Raw genomic sequence first — 19,722 nt, 5'->3', positions numbered from 1 at the left:
TTAATATTTGAACTTAAGAACTGTGTTCTGGGAGAAGATTCTGGCTGAAAACTTTGAGGCAGCTTAAGCAGAAAGTATTTCATTCATTCACTCATATTGCAGATTAGACATCCTGGTAGTTTTTTGGCTACTAACTCATTTAATACAGACATTCTTGATTCATTTTTTTGCTGGGTCTTTTAAAAATTTTCCTTTCTTTTAACAGAATCTTATTGTAGGTTTAGTTGCTATAATTCTTCATGGTACAAGTTCCACTGAATGGCAAGAATTAATATAATCCTCTAACTTTAAACAGACCTTTGTCCTTAGAACAGCTGACTTTATGAATATTTCATTAGTGAATGTTTGCTAGTAACACTTTTCAAACTCTCCTTTTATTTTAAACAACTTCCCTGTTCTTTGTTGTTACTAGGTTTATGTTTTTTTCCCTTATAACTCTTGCCAGAGACCATCTTTCAGATATCCTAGGAATTTATAGGTATAACATCCATAAATTTTCTCTAAGTAGAGATGTCAGTGGTGTCCCCTCTATGTATTATTGACATAAAATAACTCTACAAAAATAATAATTCCTCAAATAATGAAATGCTGAAGTGTTTAAAGCACAAAAAGACAGAATTTAAGAATGCATATTCCAAACAGCCAAAAATTGGGGTGCCCAAAATATCCTTAAATATAAGCATGTTGACTGAAGCACTGGATCTCAGGTTGTTCACCATACTGTCTCCAAAATGCCAAGCTAAAGTTCATTCTGGTTCCAACATCATCTGTTATCTGGTGATAAATGTCCATCCCTTTGAGAACTAGAGTCCTCTGAATGCTTAAGTATTTCTGTTGAATAAGTTGTTCAATAGATATACCAAAGTCATAGATTCAAATGCTCATGACACCTTTATGGCATGTCACCACAAATTTCTCTCCAGCTTGATGTCAATCAATCAGTAATCTTCAGATTTTGCCATTTAACCAGTTGTCCTTCTGACAGTTCAAATATCTAGTTTTTATTCTTCAGCATTTCATGAGATCCACAACAGAAACATGAAGCAAAAATTTTACAAGTAGGTCACTGGGAGTACTGGCAAGAGGTCCAGTCTTATTTCTACTGCTTAGCTGCATTTTCTAGCTCATGAGGACGCAGCACAATGTTTAAGTTGTTGGTTTAATACATATGTTGCATTCTGGAGGACAGCACCCAACGTGGCAGAATGTCCCTTTGATGGTGCCTTATCTGAGTCTTCATCAGGTCATTCCACCATTTTGTAAACGATACTTCTGGGGATGGGCATGTGGAAAGCCAATCGTTGCACTTTCTTTGAGGTAACATGGCTATCTTTGTCCCAGCCAATATTGTGTGGGACACAGTATCAATACATCAGGCATTCTTAAGTCCATGAGAGGTGGTGCTGAGCAGGGAGAGCAAACTCATATCCATAGTATGTATCAATTGTGATAAGGACAAATAACTACCCCCTGTAGGGTGTATGGAGTGTTCTCTGGACCCTAAAACAGGCTAAACCTATAAGATTAAACCAGTAAATTGAAGTAGACACTTGATCATCTCAATATCCAATTTCCTGCTGTTTTGCATCTTAGTTAATTACAGGTGGAAGACAGCCTCAGTAATTTTGATGGACTACCTGCCAAGGGTCATCACCACTCTGTTTACTACCACAGTAGAGTTCCTGTTGCCTTTGGATCAGTGAATAATCCAACTCCAAATCTCACTATGAGGTTTGCTTTCCCAGGGTCACTGCTGGGACTGTCTTAGCAAGGGTTTCCTAGAAAACAAGATCTGTGGCAAAAACTTAGCATCCTAACATTTTAGAGGAGAGTTTAATCCCAGGATAGTAAAAGTGAAGGAAAGCAAGAAGTGAGGCAAGGGAAGGGGGGAAGACAAACACACAGGGATGTGCAACTGAGTTGGCCACTACCGCATGGATAACAAATCCGATGGATTGCTTGGCCTCACAGAGGGGCCAAGTAAGCTCTTGCTGCACCTTTGAAACAGTCCGTGTGCGGACTTGAAGGGGGTGGAGGAGGAAAGGGGAGACAGGGATCAATTCGTTTGCTTCCTCCCATCTTCTCCCATGGATTTAAGCCCATCCTAGGTGGCATTACTACCTCCTGCACCAGGGAGCTGTTGAGAGAAGCAGAGCTTCTGCAGGTCCCTCCTTCTCTATCAGCCCTATGTCTGGGGCCACTTGATCAGTGTGTGTGGTGGGGGAAAGGGGCAGCTTCATTGACCTGCTCTGTGACCATGGGAATTGTGTTAAGGCTGCTTGGTTGTGGCACAAGTAATGAAAAGTAGGTGTGGCCATAAGAATCGGAGATATTGCATGAACTGGGTCTGATATGGGTGTGTTCAGAAAATAGTGATTTTCCCCAGACCGATACCTTAATGGACGTTTCTCTGCCTGGAAAATTCCACAGGAGTAATCAAGAATACATTTCCAGCATGAATTCCTGTAAAAAATTTATACTTCTTGCTTTCCCTAGGGCACCTAGCAAAGTGCCTCCCACAGAAAAGGCTCTGGGCGATTTGGCTTTAGAAGCCCTACCGTTCTTACAAAGCCATCTCCAGTGTCTGTTGGACCCAAAAGACAAATTACCACACTCGTCTATGTAATTAGCTTTGCACAAAGTGTACATATTAGCAAGAATATGAAAAAAAAAACCCTATTCCTGACATTTAATTTAAGTACCTGGTTCATTTCTATAACTTAAATCTCAACCTACTAGAAATGATTTTTATCCTTTCTTGAACAACTTTACTATGTTTTTTTTCTCTTTGAACACACAGGCATTTAAACTATTTTTCTTAGCTAGGACAAGACATTTGAATTCTCATGCCTTTTTATAATTCAAAGCTGTTTAATTCTGAACTTAAAACAAGAAGGAATACCCATTAGCTTAGATTACATGTTTAGTGGTACATTTTATGTTTAGTTTGTGGGGAAGAAAGGGGATGGGCGGGTGGTAGAAGGTAAGAGGAAATCCAAGGAAGTCTAGAGATACATTGATTGGTATTTGGAAATGAGAGAAGGCTTTTTGCTTGTTCTTTCTTTTTTCCAAACAGGGAATCCTATATTACAACCAGTTAAGATACTAAGATTTCTTATCAGCATTGGTAAATTAGTTTTCTCTATCAGTATTTCAGGTGCTTGAACTATAATTATGTGAAATTCACCCCATGCCAGTAAGTTATATCCTTCAAGAATTCATATCTCAATATAATAAATAAAAACCATCAATCATTGAGATAGTTTAAACAGTGCCAATATATGCTTTATAATATATGGTATATGTAGTTTATATTATAGATAACATATACTGTGTATATTTCCAATATTGTCTTATTGTACAGACTATTTAGACACTCCTACAGTGTGTATTGAGGGTAACCACCAATACCTTCCCATCAGGGAATTGAAGAAGCCCTTAACCAGAATTGTAAGAATTGTAGATCCTTTCTAACCTTTTTTTTTTTTTTTTTTACCCACTAAGAATCTCCATCCCATGCTCTAGCACCCAGACTGATCTTCCTAAACTGTATACTTCTTGGCACTATTGATAACGCACTTATTACTAAGGACTCTCAGCCTGTCTGCCTGCAGTTGCCTCAAGTTCCAGTCCTGATGCAGAGTTTATCAGCAACAAACTTCTGCAATACAGGAGATGGGACTTTGGATATACTTCCCTTCAAATGCCTGAGAAATGCCCTTTGCTATGTGCTACCACTGAGGGAATTGTTTCCACAGTTCATCTTTTTAACACTTATTTACTTATTTATATATTTTTCAGCTTTATTGAATTATAACTGACAGAATTGTGAGATATTTAAAGGGTATATCTTGGTGATTCGATATACATATACATTGTGAAAGGATTTCCTTCATCTGGTTAATTCACACACCCATTACCTCACATATTTATGTATTTATTAATTTGGGGCAAGGCTTGAGAATTCAACACATATTCACTGAGTGCTCACTTTGTGCCAGGGGTCGTGACAGGTGCTGGGAATACAGAGGGGAGTTAAGACGGGTCTGGACCCTGGCCTCCCAGACCCCACACTTTAATAGGCATTTGGGATGATTTAATAAGCTGTTACAGTCCTGAATACTGGGCTTAGGGAACTATAGGGTGCCTTGGGGTTAAATAACAGGTTGGGGGGGCATATTGGTACGCTTCTGTGCAGGAGGACCTGTGTGTGATATGTGAGGGAAGAATGTAAAGAGGTTAGCTAGATGTGGAACGTTTTAGCGTTCTCAGAGACTCAAGTGATTAAACAACGTTGGCTTAAGTGTTGCCTGAAAGAGTCCCCTTTATTTAAGATTGTCCCTGTCTCCCCAAAAAAACCCACGTTAAGTGCTGGGCTCCAAGTCAGACAGGCCGGAGTTTGAATCCTTGCTCTCACAGTGAATTTTCAGGGGTTTTGGTTGTAGACAACAAAATTCACTCTAACTCTAAGCAGAAACGTGTTTGTTATGGGAGATTAGGTAGGTTGAAGACACTGGGGAGGCCAAGGAACCACATGCCTGGTTACTGCCCAGCTAAGAACACAACTTGGGGAAACACTCAAACACACCACAAGTCTGTTCCAGGGGATGCCGCTGCCTCTACTGCTGCTGCATCTGTGACGCTGGGGACCAGAAACTGAATTCCTACACAGCTGCTCCAGAAGAAACACATGAAGAAACCACAGAGAGGCTCCCCCTAGTCATTTCTGCCTCCAGGTGTTGCTCGTGAGACCCTAGGCTGCACCTGGAGTCCAGTTCCGAGGGTGCCTGGGTAGTGCTGTTTCTAATTTTCCAGGCTCTGTGATGCATGTTATACCAGAGAAGAACTGGAGTGAGTGTTGAATGAGCCAGTTTTCTTTATATGTCACATCCCAATTACTAGCCATCGAAACTTGGGGAAATTGCTTAATCTTTCTGAGTCTCAATTTTTTCAATTGTAAAATGGAACTGGTAACGGACCATATCTCATAGGGTTGTTGTGAAGATTTATAAAATAGATAACACATGCTGTGAAGATTAATACAATAGATAACAAATGCTAGCACTTAGCCTAGATGTATGAAATCATGAAATAATGTTATCTTCTATTGTTGCTATCAATATTATTGTTACTATTGTTATTGGTATAATAAGTGCCCCTACCTCAAAAGGAACTTCCTGCCCAGGGAAATAGCTGAGTGAGGCTGTCTTCTGGCTTTGCTGTTGAACTACCCATTCTGAAGTGAATACACACATATAACTGTGCCAAGTGCAGGGACTAAAGTGCATTATTGGTAGACAGAATGGATGAGATTGGGGATGGAACAGGAAAGGGTAGACAAGACTTACAAAACAAAAACTCCTGACTGCCTGTTTAACTATCTAAAATTCAACCATGAACTCTAGTCTTTTGGGTCTCTTGGGTTTTGTTCTAGAGTTCTTTAAGAATTGCGACAAAACCATTGCCAAACCCCTGTCTTGTATTTGCTGGCTGCCAATTTTATTGACCCCACCGTGCAGCATGTGGGATCTTAGTTCCTTGACCAGGAATTGAACCCATGTCCCCTGCATTGGGAGCGCAGATTCTTAAGCATTGGACCCCCAGGGAAGTCCCTGGCTGTCTATTTTAATTGCAATCTTCCATAGTAAGACAGTCTCACTATGGCAGAATTTATCTTTTCTTAAAATTAATTTTTATTGAAGTATGGTTGCTTTCCAATGTTGTGTTAGTTTCTACTGTCCATCAGCAGAGGAATGGATAAAGAAGATGTGGTACATATATACAATGGAATATTACTCAGCCATAAAAAGGATTGAAATTGGGTCATTTGTAGAGATATGATGGACCTAGAGCCTGTCATACAGAGTGAAGTAAGTCAGAAACAGAGTTTATCTTAATAGTGGCTGTCCTACCGTCTTAGAGGGCCTGGAATTGTCATGCTCCTCAGACCACTTGCCAGCTGCTCAACTCCAATTAGGGTCCTCTTAGATCCTCTCCCTGCAGACCATAATTATTTTTTTGCTAATAGTTGTAACTAGGAACCCCTGTTTCATCTAGTACCAATTAGTGCTCTCCCTACTTCTCTTATGATGCAACACTTAGTCCTGAAATGTGTTGGTCCCCACAAGTCAGCTGCCTAGCTCTCGACCTCATTTCAGCACCTTCAGAGTGGAAGGGGGGGCTTTTGGTTTCCGGTTCCCCCAATTTTCTGGTTGGGTGTTGGGGTGAGATCCAGACCCTATGACTTGAAGTATGACTCAGACTCTTGAGTGATCCCTCCCCTTGTGGAGTCCTGATCACTGTGTTTCACCAGTGAGATCTGACACTCAGTGCTGATTGCTTCTGGAATTAAAAATCTGCCCTCTTAGACACTACCAGGCTGGACAACCTAGTTTTCTCCTGCCAGTCTCTGACTACAAACTAAAGGTTGTATTACACCAATCCCTGTACAGAGGTCTTCTATCCCAAAGGTCCAACCCAGTTCCACCAGGATTATGACTAAAGTGAAATCTTTATGAGCCCCCTAAGGAAAATCCTATGAGAATGAGATGGAAACAGGATAGATACCTTTGGAGGAAAGGGCCAGCAAGCATATCTGAGAAGATCTTTGTGTGATTGGTCTGCACGGCCAGCCCTGGTGACACCATTGTTCAGAATTTGAGGTACAGGGCAATTTGTATATATAGCATCCCTTCATTTTCAAAAAGGATTTATTTTTACCCCCCAGATATCCTTCAATTTCTTTATCCTAAGGAGCTCTGCTTCTTTGGCAGTTTTCCTCTGGCTGCATTAGTTGGAAATCTCTCTGAGCACCTCTCGTTGGCTGCTGATCCCTGTCTGCCTTGCAGCATGTAAGAGATGACCTCTCTCCGGGAATAAGCAGAGGGATTTCTCAGGAATAACTAAAAGTCTTTTAGAGAACAAAGCCTTCTTCCAACCACTTACAATTTTCCTCTGAGTGCTCAGCAAAGAGAAATAGCTCATGGAAATCTCCCTCCTTGCATTTACCCTTTGAGGGACAGCAAGCCATTTTCTGTCCATTATATAGAGCTGTTTGGGCCGAGCAGTAACTTAGACATGCCACCTTTTCATGGAAGGGTCCTGTCTTTAATATGCAGGGTAGATGGAAACTTGTAGAAATGTGAGCAGGTTGTAAAAAGGGTTTCACATTGCATTGTGAATGATGACAACATTTTTAATCGAGAAGAGCATTGCTGTGCATGAGCCAAGAGACTCTTTCTCCTGCTGTTGGGAACTGTTTCCTCCAAGACTCATCCCACCAGTCCGTCATCAGGTGAGAGTGTTTCTTGGGCCACGTGCCAGTTCTTGGATGGCTGAAACGCTTGCCTGGACTCTGGCTACTTGCCCCACAGTGCTCTCAGAGTCACCCACAGTGACTCACGTAGAAAGCTGTTACCTCATTTTGTTGACTTCCATTGTGTGGGCTGACGGTTGAGTTTAGTTGGAAGAAAGGAAAATGAGAACCAGAGATGTGGTGACTAATTGACAATCTCAATTACCAAATGACGCATGAGAACATAGAGGCTCTTAATAAGGAAGGTAAGAGCTTTGCCCTCTACTGGATTTCTTTTGCTATGAGCTACTGGTGAGTCACAGCTGAGCTGGGGCCAGGCACAGTGAGTTCAAGGGCGTTGATGCAATGGCATGAAGATTTTTCAGTGAACAACTTCCAATGGGATCTCATGAGGCAGAAGGGTAGAGGAAGACTCCCATTTCTACTGATGGAAGGCCATAATCTAGAGAAATCCATTCACTGAGTGGCTGTCGCAATGCTGGTGTAGCCCAGATCTGAGCTGAGGTCTACCAACCCCTTACAAGATAGTCAGCTCAAACCCTTATTTCATGCCTTATTATCTCTCGGTTCCAGCTTCTGTGTGTGCTGTCTTTGATTCTGCCTCATGTGGACTCTGAGATAAAAACTCAATACCTTCTTTGATTTCCTCAAAAAAATCCAGACCAACAAAACAGAAAAGATTATAATCAACTTTATTAAAGATATGGGGGTAAAAGGATAAGTCACATCACAGCTTGATAGGTAAATAAGCTAAATTTTCATATTAGGCATTTTTGTTGTCTTCAATTCTTTTGTCCCTCACCTTATCCCTTAACTACCAAGAAGAGTTTCTCCCTTGCTCTTCACCCCCTGTGAGTTCTGGGGCTTCAGCTGTTTCCTCTTTCTCCTTTCACCCATTGCTTCCAGACTGCCCTAAGGGAACTTTAATTTATTTATCCCTCTATTATATAAAACAATGCAATTTTCCCTAACTCCAGATCACAAACTTGGATGTCCAAAAACATCGATGATCTAACAAGACAGTGGTGATAATGAATATACAGAACAAACTAACAAAAAAGCAAAAAGAGTAGTTATACCACTATTGTTCATTTTACAAATATATGGTAGGTGCCAGGCACTGTTCTAAGCACTGTCCATTTCTAAACAGAAATTTGTACGGTATGTCATCTCTGCCTTCTCGGGATTGGTACCTGGTTTCAGTTGGAATATCACATTTGCTGCCCTTAAGTCAAGGGTTTTGGTCAACTCTGATTCATGCACCTGATAGTTCAATCATTCATTCAGTTCTGGAAGACAGACATCACCTCTGACCTATGCAATTTACTCACTGTGGAGAAGTAGTCAACTAAGGAGAGACTGGGCTCTGGTCTTGGGACTGGAGGCACACTCTCTGAAAAGTTGTAGGGTGCTGTTATGGTCTTCAGATATACTGAAGGGATGAAAAGAAATGATCAAAGGAATGTGATGGTCTATAAGGGAGTTAATACGGTCCCCCAAGAGCCTTCTGTAACAATTATGGCTGGGTGCCTGGGGGAGATGTTTGGGGCTGCCTACAGTTCACTCTACTCTCCAGGCCTGTTTGACATGGGTGATCTCAGGGGACCATTTATCAAGAGCTTCCTGCTTCCTTAAATATGTATAATTGCTATGAGAGAGGCAAATAAACATAAATATTTAAAATGTGGGCTCTGGAGTCAGACTGTCTATGCTTAAATCCTGCCCTTAAGCTTACTAGATGTGACATTAGGCTAGTACTTAATTTTTCCATCCTTGTTTTTTTCAAATGGGTAGCAAGGATAACAGTATCTACTTCACAGGATTGTTATTAGGTGTGATGGTTAATTTTATGTATCAACTTGACTGGGCTACAGGGTTTCCAGATATTTGTTATACATTATTTATGGGTGTGTCTGTGAGGATGAGATCAACATTTGAATTCACAGACTGAGTAAAATATATTGCCCTCCCCAGTGTGAGTGGGCTTCACCCGATCCATTGAAGCCCAGAAAGAATAAAAGGCTGAATAAGAAAAAATTCTTTCTTTCTGTCTGGCTGTCTGTGAGCTGGGACATTAGTCTTCAGACTCAGACTCAGACTGGAACTCTATTATCTGTTCTCCTGGGTCTCCAGCTTCCCGACTGTAGATCTTGGACTTCTCAGACTCCCTAATCATGTGAGTCAATTTCTTATAGTAAATATGTTATGTATGTAATTTCCTATTGATTCTATTTCTCTGGAGAAGCCAGATTAATACATAAGGATTATGTAAAATGATCTAAGTAGAGCTCTTAGCATACTGCTAAGTGTTGCAGAGTAAGCATTCACATACATCCATGATTCTTCAGATGTTTATCACATCCAGCCTTTGTGCTGGGCACTGTTCCAGGTACTGGAGATACAGTGGTGAACAAGATATTCAAGGAGACTGCTCTCAAAAACCTTACTTTCTAGCGAAAGAAGACAATAATATACAAATAAGTAGATTACAGAGATAATTTCAGAGAGTGGTAAGTTCTGTAAAGGAAGTTATACAGGTTGATGTCATAAAGAGACTGGAGGGACTTCTTTAGATAGGTTGGTTGTGGAAGGTCTTTTTTAAGTAGGTGACATTTGATTTTAAGTTGAAAACTGAAGAGTGATAAGGAGCCAGCCATCAAAAGTAGTGGTGGTAGTAGTGATGGTGATGTGTGTGTGTGTGCACGCGTGCATGTGTGTGTGTGTGTGTGTGTGTATTGTGTGGTGTCATAGAAGGGGAGGATTGACAGATAAGGAAGACTTTTCTAGACAGAGAAACCAGCAAGTGCAAAAGCTCTGGAGTGGAAAAGGTCTTGGTGTGTTAGTTCTAAGACTTCCTAAAAGTCCAGTGTGGGTATACAGGTGAGGGGAGACTGGTACCAGAGGGTGCTGGCAAGATTGATGGGAGCTAGACCATGTCTGTCTTAAAGCTATGGAAAAGCATTTAAATTTTTTATCCTAACTATACTGGAGAGTTGTAGGAAGAGGAGTGACCCAGTATGATCTATGCCTTTTACTTTTTTTTTTTTGCGGTACGCGGGCCTCTCACTGTTGTGGCCTCTCCCGTTGCGGAGCACAGGCTCTGGACGTGCGCAGGCTCAACAGCCATGGCTCAGAGGCCCAGCCGCTGCGCGGCATGTGGGATCTTTCCGGACCGGGGTACGAACCCGTATCCCCTGCATCAGCAGGCGGACTCTCAACCACTGCGCCACCAGGGAAGCTCTGATCTATGCTTTTAAAAGATCACTCTGAGAGTTATGTGGAGAAGGAATTACAGAGCCAACAGTCAAATCCAGGAGACTAGTTAGGAGACTACTGGAATTTTTCAGGCAAGAGATGATGGTGGCTTGGACTATGGTCCCTTGTTGCCATGGTCTGAATGTTTGTTTCTCTCCCCACCCCTCAATTCATATGTTGAACTTCTAATGCTCAATGAGATAGTATTAGGAGTTGGGGACTTGGGAAGGTGATTAGCTCATGAGGGCAGAGCCTTCATGAATGAAATCAATGTGCCCATTAAAGAGACCTCAGAGAGTTCCCTTGCCCCCTTCTTCCATGTGAGGATACAATGAGAAGTCTGCAGCCTGGAAGAGGGTCATCCCCTGACCATGTTGGTACTGTGATCTCAGATTTCAGCCTCCAGAACTGTGAGAAATAAATTTCTGTTGTTTATAAGCTACCTAGTCTGTTATTATTTTGTTACAGCTGCCTGAATGGACTAAGATATTGGTGGAGACAGATAAATGGTTGGATTTGGGATGTTTTTAGGGTGGGAGAGTAAACAGGAGTAGAGTAATAGTTAATATATCTAATCGCTGGATTAGATACAGATGAAGGAAAAGGAGGAATTAAGAATGATACCTACATTTTGAGCTGAATCCACTGAGTTATTTGTGCTGCCGTTTACTATGATGGGTAAAAGTGAGGGAAGAAGAGATTTGGACAGAAAAAAAAAAACCAAAATTCTTTTTGGACATGGTTAGGTAGAGAGGCTTATTAGACATCCAAATGAAGGTATATGTGATTTACTCAATTCCCATTGAACCCCTTCTTGCAAGCCTTTTTACAGAGGTTAGAACATTAAAAACATTTCTTCTCAGGTCCTCTTGGAGTGAGAATTCCACACAAAATTTAGGCAATCAGAGGCACTGGCAATCAGAGGCATTCATAATTCATTTGGAGGGCAGAAGTGAACATTTTAGGATGTTGGCTGTATGAGAGGAAACTGGATATTCTGGGGCAACCATGGAATTCCCTGGAGTCAAAACTGATATAGGTGAGCAGCAATGGACTTCCCACTACATTTCCGTGGGATGATTAGTTTCTCCTGGATGTATTATTCTTGGGTGTGTGGCATCTGGACCTGATTCTCTGGCCCTTTAAAAAATTCTGTAAGCTACTCAATACCTTGTAACAAGTACTGTCCTGTTTAAATTAGCTTGGAGAATTCTGTTATACACAACTAAGCACCCTGATGAATACAGAGTCAGATGTTAACAACTAGCATTATTGCTAAGAGACATTCTGCCATCTCCCAGTCCTCCAGCCTTTCAGGAGTGAGTATGAAAATTTAATTTTAACCTATCAAGATAGCGAGCTGAGAACACCCATACACGAAAAAAGCCTGATATAATTATCTTCAACGATAAACAGAAGATATGCCCCAGTAATTTCTTGGCCAAGGAAATTTCTAAGATGCTAGGTATGAGAAAATAGGGTCTGTTCAACAAGAAATAACAAACCAAGTCATGAAAACTAATAAATCAGGATTGGAATCTCCCCTCCCCCCACTGCCCCAAGTTCATCCAGCATTAATGAGTCTTTGGCAGCGTGTCCTTTATGTTTTCTTTTGAGTGGAAGGGCTTCTGTGTGTGTTTGAGTTATTGCTGCAAGAGAGTAGAGGGTACTGGTTTTTCTGGTGTTTGCTTACTGATGAAATAGGCACTGAAGTTAATGGACCCTAAGACTCAGGCACCATGAAAGGCTTTCTAAATACTCTGAGCAAAGACCTTATGAGTCAGATGGGTGGGAATAGTTGACAAAGTGACATCAGCATATCACAGCCTGTTTGCTAATCTATCACAACACAGTATGGATGGGAAACTTATTCTTGCCTATTTCTAGGGAGGGTCATTAAGCAGTGGCAGACTCTTTATAATAATAAAATGGGCTATAGCAGACGGTCTTAGTGCCTCATCAGTCTTTACTATTCCCATTTGTACCTATAGCTTTCTACTGCAAGCACCTATGACTCTCTATCTGGGAATTTTCTCAGGCCACAGAAGCCTGGCCATGCAGGACTGGCCAAGATGTGCTAGGGAGTTAGCACCTGTGGGAGCACCCCTAAACTGGTGATGGACTGGAGTTGGTGGATAAATAACTTACCATTTTTCGGGGTGGAATAATTCTGAGGCTTTCTCTCTAAAGTGTTCTGGAGGATCTCCAGCAGGATAAAGCCTCAATTACCTGCAGCAGTAACCTGCTTATTATCATACTCTATAATGGTTATCTTCCCTTCCCTGTCTCATTTCCCTGTTCCCTTACTGGTACAACTCCCAAATAGATGGTTTATACCCAAATTCTTGTCTTGGGTTCTGCCTCTGAAGAAACCCAATGTAAGACAATGGTTAACGTGTTATAGCACTTACTAGTTGCCATACACGGTTCTAAGCACTTTATGTTTATTACCTGTTTAATCCTCACAAAGCCCCATTAAATAAGCAATATGATTATATTCATTTTACAAAGGAGGATCCTGAGGCGCAGAAACTTTGAACTATTTGTCTATGGTGAAACAGCTAATAAGTGTGAGAGCCAGGATTTGAACAACAGGCAGTCTGGCTCCAGAATCTGTGCATTTATCTACTACTCTATACTATATATTGTCATCCAGTACTGTAGCCACTGGCTAAATGTGGCTCTTTACTTTTCAATTAATTAAAATAAATTAAAATTCAGCTCTCTGGTTGCACTGGTTATATTTCGTGTGCTCAAGAGCCACATGTGGCTTGTGGCTATTGTCTTGGGCAGCATAGATTTGGAATATTCCTATTGTTGCCGAAAGTTCTATTGGACAGCACTGTTATACAAGACCCTCTTTTAAACTTATGGTCTGTCTCAAACTTCCTTAACATTATAGAAACACTCACTTATCCAGAAACACCCTCTATAGAAGACATAGTTGAGGGCCAGAAAAAGGGCCAGGAAAATGCATTAGAGCTCTTTACCATTACTCATAAGAGAGACACTCAGATCCTTCCCTTAACCCTCCTCCTTCTGATTTGCTCCAGCCAGTTCTACTGAACATGTGTCTATCGTTTTCCTGATGATGTTGAATTAGCAGGTGAAAATTCAGGTAGACTGGGCCTGGGGCTAGAGGCAGATATATTAACGGTGACCAGAAGAAACCATCACAACCCCAAAATGTGATCCTGAGATTCTGACTAAGAGGATCTCATAGTCAACTGAATATGAATAACTAATATGCTAACTGAAAACAATGGACCAAGAGCTCAAAAGCACAGAAGTTGGAGTCAGCAGGTGTGGAGGTAAACAGTCCAGCTAATTCAGGCCCTTACATAGGATGCAACACTGTGACTGATGTTCTCTTGATGACGGCTGTGAGTCATCCAGAGAAGGTTAAGAGGAGCATGTCATGCATTTTAAAAGGGTTTCCATCCAAAATGGCTTTTAAAAATGTGTGTTTTCCATTTAGAGTATGTTTCAGTTACCTGGGAATTTACTTTAGCTAAAACTCTCATTATTCTGAGAGTGTTGACTGCAGGAGATTTGACTCTAATTAGCTTTACAAGAAAGTTTTAAGGACCTGTATTTCTACTTTCTTTGCAGTGTGGAACAATGCTCTCAGACAGGGAGGAGAGAGTCAATTTGGGTCCTGTGAGTCTGAGCCAAGAAAGAATTTTAATCATCTCAGAGGAACCCAACCTGAGTAATTCCTTGACGTCATTCACTGTCCATCTCTCAGAGTGACCAGCTTGGGTCTGGGCCACCATGCTTTGCTCATTCTCTGGAAGGCACAGACAACTCTAAAAATATTCTCTAAGAAGGGACCTCTGTGGGTTAGATGTTGGCATCTCTATTTCTCTGGGGTTTGGAGGAAGAAGCCTCCCGGCTGGTGGCCTGTGATGGGGAGTGGGACTCAGTTGAGTCGAGCGTCCAGTGGATTGAATGTAATTTGAGGGTTCTGCAATGACTGTCTGTATCTCCTACCCTTCAGCCAGTCTTCTTAACTGGCTTAGCAGAAGAGAAAGCTGTGTAGAGACATACATTTCTAGTGCAAACTCTAGTAGGGCAGGGAAGGCCATCAAGAAGCAAGGACCCCAGACAAGCTCAGGGCTCTGAGGAATTGGTTGCTTCTGTTGGTGGTGTTATAAGATGGGTTGAAAATTGGAGTGTTTGCAAGCCTTTAAAAGGAGTAGTTAGACCCAAGATTTCCTTCTATATCCTATGTAGTTAGATGACTAGGTGTCAGAAAAGACTGCAGGATTACCATAATGAATGGTAAAACTCCCAGCCTCCTTGATTACTTATTGGCTTATACTCCACCCCACAACCCCCATCCCACTGACCCTTGCAGGAGTCCTCTTAGGACAAATGAAAAGCCAAGGGAAAAGACTTACAGTTATTCATTTCATAGTTTAGCCCCCCCTCCCCCAATAAAATGACAAGGTTGCTTCTCATCTAATCATTCTATATTCAGGTCCATCGATGGACAACTCTGCCATCCTCATCTTCTGATGAGCATGTTATTACTTCCCTCTGAAATATAAATCAGCAGCTAGGGGGAACTAGAAATGTGCGGGTAGTCTCTAAAGTGAGAAGAACAAAACAAACAACCTATGTTTAACAGCTTCAGAGAGCTAGAAGATGATGTTGCACCCATGAAATAAAAACAGGAGGATGTAAAAAGTAACACAGAATTTTTAAAAAGCTATTGGAAGTTAAAAATATGATCAAAAGAATTTAAAAACAATATAAATTTGAAAAAAAAATCTCCCAGAAAGTTGAACCGAGAGAGAGAGAGAGAGAGAGAGAGAGAGAGAGAGAGAAAATTATCAAAGAAATAAAGCAAGAAAATTTCCTTGAATTGAAGAACACGAATTTTCTTATTGCAAGTGTTCTCCCAGTACTTAGAACAATAAATAAAAATAGTCCACACCAAGGCAAAACATCATGGTATTTTAGAAGACTGGAACAGAGGGAGGGAGAGGGAGAGGGAGGGAAGGAGAGGGAGAGTGAGAGAGAGAGAAAGAGAGAGAGAGAAAGAGAGAGAGGAAGAGAACTTATAAAAAATAGAAATGGATTTCTCAACAGTCACACTGGAAATAGAAGACAAATAGAGAATACTTTCACAATTCTGAACGCAAATGATTTCCAACTTAGAATTCTATTTCCGGAAAAATCTATCATATAATGTTGAGTTTGCTCCACCAAAGTGAGGTAGTAAACCAAGAATGAGGGACAAGTAGGACCTAGGAAAAGGAATAAACAGGTGATGGGCAAAAAGAAAATTAAACAAATGAAAAGAGAGGGAATTACTAACTAAAAACAAAACATACAAAGAAATGTAATCAAAGTACAATATGTGGCTCAGCTAGTCTGTACATGGTCTTCATAATATAAACACTGAATATCTATTTGACAAATAGATGATATTACTATAATGAAAGGGTGCAAGGATAGGTATGTGTTTTATTTGGGTGGAGGGTGATATACAAGGACTCTTGTTAAATACACCACTGTAATATAAGCATCAGGAGGGCAGGGGTTTTTGTTTCATTCACTGTGAGTTGCTAGTGCCTAGAACAATGCCTGGCACATAGTAGGTCCTCAATAAATATTCATTGAGTGAATAAAACTTTCCCCTAAGGAATATTTCTCCAAAGAAATTTGTAAAGAAAGCAGAGAGTAAGTTAAAGCAAATAAAAATAAACTCCAGAAGCTACAGTACATGGAATCTGTTTCTCTCTACAATTTAATGACAATCATTTTCAAAATTTAAAGGTTAAGTACATTAAACTAGTTAAACCAAGCATCGAAACATTTGAGACAATTTAAAGCAAAAGATATTCCTGGGAAACCATTCGCTGTAAATCCTCATGCTAGTTAGACTGGGGATGCCTTGAAGCTCAGAACAGTTCCAGGAAAATCAAAATGTAATTTTCTCGATTTAGAAAACACATTTTATTGACTTTTTCTTCCATTATGTCACAAATATAATAAAGGATGGGTTGAGGAAAAATGCCTTATTTTGCTTTTCAAGCTGGAGTTCAGAAGAGAAGCCCTTCCTCTCACGTTAGATTCCAGAAAGTTTTCACCATGACACTGATTCCTTTTATGAAATAAAAAGAGGTGCGTCTTTGGATCAGCAATCTGCTTTTCCATCTAATGGATCTAAACTGGGTGCAATTCACCTTGGCTGTGAATTTACTGCTGACTCTTAAGGGAATGAACTCTTGGAACTGTTCATTCATCGTCCCCTCCCTCACTCCCCTGTCACCGAACATTTGCTGTGCACCTACTATGCTCCAAACACTGTGCAAAGACACTAGTGGAGGAAGATTAGGTTAAATAATTCTGGGTACGCAGTGCTAAAATAGCCGGTCCCTTCGGGGTCTCCAAGAAGACATTGGAAGCGCAGTACCAGGACAATTTGTGTGAAGATGGGCTTCCTGGTCCGGGTGCGCACTCCTCTTTCTTGTCAGAGCGCAAGGATCCGAGTCTCTGCAGCTTTTATAGAAACTTTCACCAACTTTACCCCAGGCAGGAGCTCTGCTCGGATTGTGGGCTACGCATCGCGTGCCTTTGGAGTGGAAGGCGCCGCCGGGGATTGTGCCCCGCTAGAGGTGGCAGCAAGGCTGTCGGTCCTAACACTTCAGAAAAGTTCTAGTGACACAGACAGAGTCTCTGGAGAGGCTGTCAGCTTTTCAGTCCTTAGCCCCAAGAGTTCAAAGTTACTCCTAAATTCATATTTTGGGGCCTCTTGGGAGGCCAAACCCCAAACGCGACTCCTGCGCTCTCTGCGGGCTTCCCCGCTCAGCTCGCCACAGATAACTTGGAGGGGGCTAGGGAGCGTGGGGCCCAAGCTCTGGGGCCTTCCGGACCTTCTCTCCTACCCCGCCCGCTGCGCTGGTCCTCTCTGGGGAGCGGTGCTGCCCGGAGCTCCTGGGACGGGCTCTACTCTCTGCCAGACCTCAGAGACGGTGGCAGTGGTCCGGGAAGAGGCGGCGAAGAGGGCGGAGGCGTTAGTCATCTCCCAGCTGCGCCTTTCCACCTGGCAGCCCCTTTCCCCGTCCAGAGTCCGGGAAAGGGACGCAGGAGTGTCCCTTCTTCACATTTGCAGGGCTCTGGGAGAAGGGCCCTCAAGTAAAGGCCGCTTCGGTGTCACCGGTTGCATCCGGAAGCGAGCCCTACCATTGGGGCGCAGAGAGACAGTCCCACTGTTACAGCGGAACCGCTTCGAGAGCAGCGCTTTCTGGTGTGGGATTACAGGGGTCCTGGGAGTCCTCCTGCCCTGCTTCCTGCCGCCAGAGCCCGCAGCCACCTTCTCGGCGCGGCGCAGCGCTCCCGGGGGTAGGGGAGACTCCGGGTCAAGCAGCCTCTGTGCCTTCTGCCCGCCGGGGTAGCAGGCCCGGCAAGAGTCGCCCGGTTTGGCGGCCCGGATTCTTTGGGGCTGTGACCTGGAGTTTCGGTTGCCCAGGTGCTGAAGGGCCGTCTTCGGCCCGCAAGAGGGGTTCTGCCACAGAAAATAAGACCCGGAGGGCCTAGACAGACGTCCCCTGAGCTCCCTTCTGACCTGCAGAAACGGTCGTCACCAGCTGCGGACATTCCGCCAGCCTCTGGCTTCGCTCCCTGCCCCGCACCCCTGGGCGAGGCTTCCGGAGAGGCTTCGCGAGCTCAGGAGGGCCCGGCGGGAGCACTTGGGGTCGCAGCTACCACGTTCAGCAGGGCTAGCCTGAGGGCCTGAAGGTGGTTGCGCTCCTTCACTTCTTCCGCACTGCCTCTACCCCCATGACACTCTACGCCCCTTCAGCCAGAGCTGGGATCTTCTCCCAGCTCCCTGGTGTCGCGGGCGCCCGCCGCGCGGACTCCAGACCCGGCTTTCCGTAAGGAAAAAGGGAAAGGCAGAGTCCGTGCGCGTGCCTGTGCTTGTGTCTATGTCCGTGCTTGGGGGACAGTGTGTACCCCTGTGCATATAAAACTTGCCTGTTTCTGAAAGCAGAAACTCGGGGGGCTGCTTTCGGATCTGGGCGAGGTCGGTATGGGTGGATGCGAGCTCCCTCCTTTGCGAACAGCTGGTGAGGGCGCATCTGCTGCAGCGAGTGCTGGCGATCTGCGGAGTGTCTGTGTGTGAGTGCGAAAGGAGAGCGTGTGGCTGGGGTCCAGGTAGGTGAGCGCTGGACGCGCACCCGCCGGCCTGTGGCTGCGAGTGGCGCGTGTGTGAAAGTCCAAAGGTTGCCCCGTTGGTAGGCGCTGACCCCGGACAGCTCTGCAATCAAGGGCTTCAGGGAAGTGGGGCTGGGGTGTAGGGCGAGACAGGTGGAAACCCGGACACAGGCGTCCTGGCCCAGCAGCTTGGAAAACAGAAGGCAGAGGCGCCGGACAGCTGTGTAAACCAACTCCAGCGCCGCAGCGCAGGATCCCCGGTTAGAGTGGGGGATGCAGAACCCGCAGTCGAGAATTCGGGAGCACGAGAGGAATGCCTAGCCCTCTGCGCAGACAGTGCGGAGTCCTCTCTTTCACTCCTACCCGTCCCAGAGAAGCGAGAAGAAAGAGGCTAGGTTGCCAGACTGGCAGCAAACCAACTTTGCGGGGCCCTGGGCGCCAGGGCGCTGTTGAAGGAGAGGACGGAGTGGAGGATATCCCAGATCACCCCAGTTGGTCCAGAGGGATCAATTTTTTAAGGGCCCTTTCCCCCCACCATCCCCTTCTTCCACCGTGGTCTATTTCATCTGAGATCCCTTCAGAATCTAAGGGACCAGGCCGGAGTCCCTACTGGCGTGGCTGGAGGGAGTGCAAGGCCGGAGTTCAGGCACAAAGAAAGTGAGAGAAACTCTGGCCCCTCACTGTCGGTGACACCAAACTCTACACAATTTTCTCCCACTTTCTGGACGTCGAAGTCTCTCCGCTCTCTCCGAGCCCTCCCGCTGCCCAAGCAGTGACCTCATTGCGAGTGACAGCCAGAGCGGATGGTTCCCCTCCCTAGTGGACTGGTGTGCGGAGCGCGAGCAATGACGCAATCGGAGCTGGGTCGCTCCTGGCCACTTTGGATTGGCCGCGCGGGCTCGTGGGGACCTCCCCGCCCCCCATCAGTGGCATAAGAGCAGAGAGCTCCGCGGGGAAGACGCCCACAGCAGGCGTTTTGTCCA

General features: G+C 43.8%; 1 long non-coding RNA gene across 1 annotated transcript in view; it reads left to right on the top strand.

Moving 5' to 3' along the window:
- The window catches only part of LOC125965224 (uncharacterized), a 149,848-nt gene extending 135,622 nt beyond the window's left edge, over positions 1–14,226 (top strand). The window contains exon 3 of the long non-coding RNA XR_007478873.1: positions 14,183–14,226. This is a non-coding gene — a long non-coding RNA (uncharacterized LOC125965224). The remainder of the gene's footprint in view (positions 1–14,182) is intronic.
- The last annotated feature ends 5,496 nt before the right edge of the window (positions 14,227–19,722 follow it).

Source organism: Orcinus orca, chromosome 8 (genome assembly GCF_937001465.1).
Source record: "Orcinus orca chromosome 8, mOrcOrc1.1, whole genome shotgun sequence".
NCBI lineage: Eukaryota > Metazoa > Chordata > Mammalia > Artiodactyla > Delphinidae > Orcinus > Orcinus orca.
This window is presented reverse-complemented; position numbering and strand designations above follow the sequence as displayed.